We start from the raw sequence: 1,853 nt of genomic DNA, 5'->3' as shown, positions 1-1,853 counted from the left end.
GGGGGGGGGCGCGGGGCGGAGGCGCTGTGCCCGCGGGGGGCGGGGGGGGGGCGCGGGGACAAAGCCCGGGACTGCCGCCGCCGCCGCCAACTCCGCGCCTGGCGGGTGGGGGACGCGCAGCGAGGGAGGCCGCGGCCGCCAGCTGGGTTTGGCCCCGCTCGGCTGCCGTGGGCTTAGGGGCCGCGCGGGCGCCGCGCCCCCATTGGGCAGCAAAGCAAAAGGCTCGTCGCCATTGGCCGGCGGCCCTCGGAGGGCCCGCCCAGCGCCGTGACGGCGCCGGGATGGAGCGGCGGCACCGCGCGGGGGAGAGAGGGGAGGAGGCGGGGCCCGGAAGGGAGAGCCGCTCTCTGATTGGCCTGCCGCGTTGCCGTGGATGCCGCTTCTGCCCCCGCTGATTGGCCGGGCCGTGTCTCCGTGCTGCCGGGGCAGATTACGGGCGGGGGTCAGATGAGGGGAGGCCGGGCGGGGGCTGAGGGGAGGCCCCGCCCCCTCCCCCCGCCGTCACCGTTACAGCCGCCGTTACCGGCACCGCGGTGCCCGAGCAGCGCCCCCCGCCGTTGTCCCTCTGTCCCCGCCGTTGCCGTCTATCACACATTACCACCGGCAGCGAGGCGGGGCGGACCGGGCAGCGAGCTGTGCCCCGAGCGCCGCGGCGTGAGGGCCGCCTGCCGCCCCCGGCGGTGCCCGCAGCGCCTTTGTTCCGCGCCCACCGGCATGCCTGGGCTCCCGGCTGCCTTGCCGAGGCGGCCCCGGCATCCCGGTGTAGCAGAGGTGCTTCTCTCGGTGCTTTCCTTCTGGCTGCCTGCGTGGCCTCACCGCCAGGGACGGGCCATCCTTTCCACAAAGGCCGAACAAATAACCATTTTTCTGGAAAACACGAGGCTGGAGCTCCCTGTTCCTGAGCTAACGGCTCCTTTCCTACCTGTTCTTACCCGGACGTCTACATCTTTGCTACTATGGCAAGCAGCGAGGGCTGTGGGAGTCCGTTGGTGTAGAAGTCTCTGATCATTCCCGGCCTAATCCTTCCCCACCCCGTAAATTTTTTATTAGCACGGTGAATGGACTGCTGCCATGGAGACGGCAAGCCCAGCTCAAAATAGCTAATAAGGCAGAATTAGAAAGGGGAGCATGGCCGGTTCAAAAGGGGGGGAGGGAAGAGGCAACTCTAGGCACTGGCGGGGGAGACGCAGCCAGGAGAGAGCAAAGGCACGTGGAGAGAGACGAAGGGCTTGGCCGTGAAGACACTGAGACAGAAGGATGCTCCTGAGGTGGGGTACGTAGGGGCCAGCTCAGGCGACGTATCCTCCTTCTCTCTCATCCCCTGTGCCCTTTTATTTCCTTGAAAAGCCTTCCAACCAAGGTTATAAATGCATGCAAAATAGAGAGCTTCTGATATTGTTTTAAAAAGCAGAACAAAGGAAATGAGGGGACAAAGGCACCGTGTGCTGTACGTCCTGAAAGGCTGGTGCTGCAGGGAAGTGCTTGATGTCGTGGTCATGAGGGAGGACCCAGCCATGGCACAGGCCTCCCAGTACACCTGAGCGGTGATGACCGGTCTACGACGAGTAACAGTTGTGATGGGTTGTCACGAGGAAACGGGGACTGAATATCCCAGCAAACGTTGAATGGTTTCAGTAGCCTTCACTGCTCTATCTGTCCTTTCATTATTAAGCTGTTATTTTAAAAATAGCGCTTTGGGTAAGATTAATGTGAATTATAACTGCTGCCTAGACTACAAGCATTATCCTGCCTGACTGCTGTAACATAAAACTATTTTGGCAGTTAAAGTTCCCATTTTTATGGGAGTTATTTCTCAAATCTTTTACACAAACATCAGTACCGAGAATATTTCC

Source organism: Oxyura jamaicensis, chromosome 3 (assembly GCF_011077185.1).
Source record: "Oxyura jamaicensis isolate SHBP4307 breed ruddy duck chromosome 3, BPBGC_Ojam_1.0, whole genome shotgun sequence".
Classification (NCBI taxonomy): Eukaryota; Metazoa; Chordata; class Aves; order Anseriformes; family Anatidae; genus Oxyura; species Oxyura jamaicensis.
Note: the sequence above shows the minus strand (reverse complement) of the source record.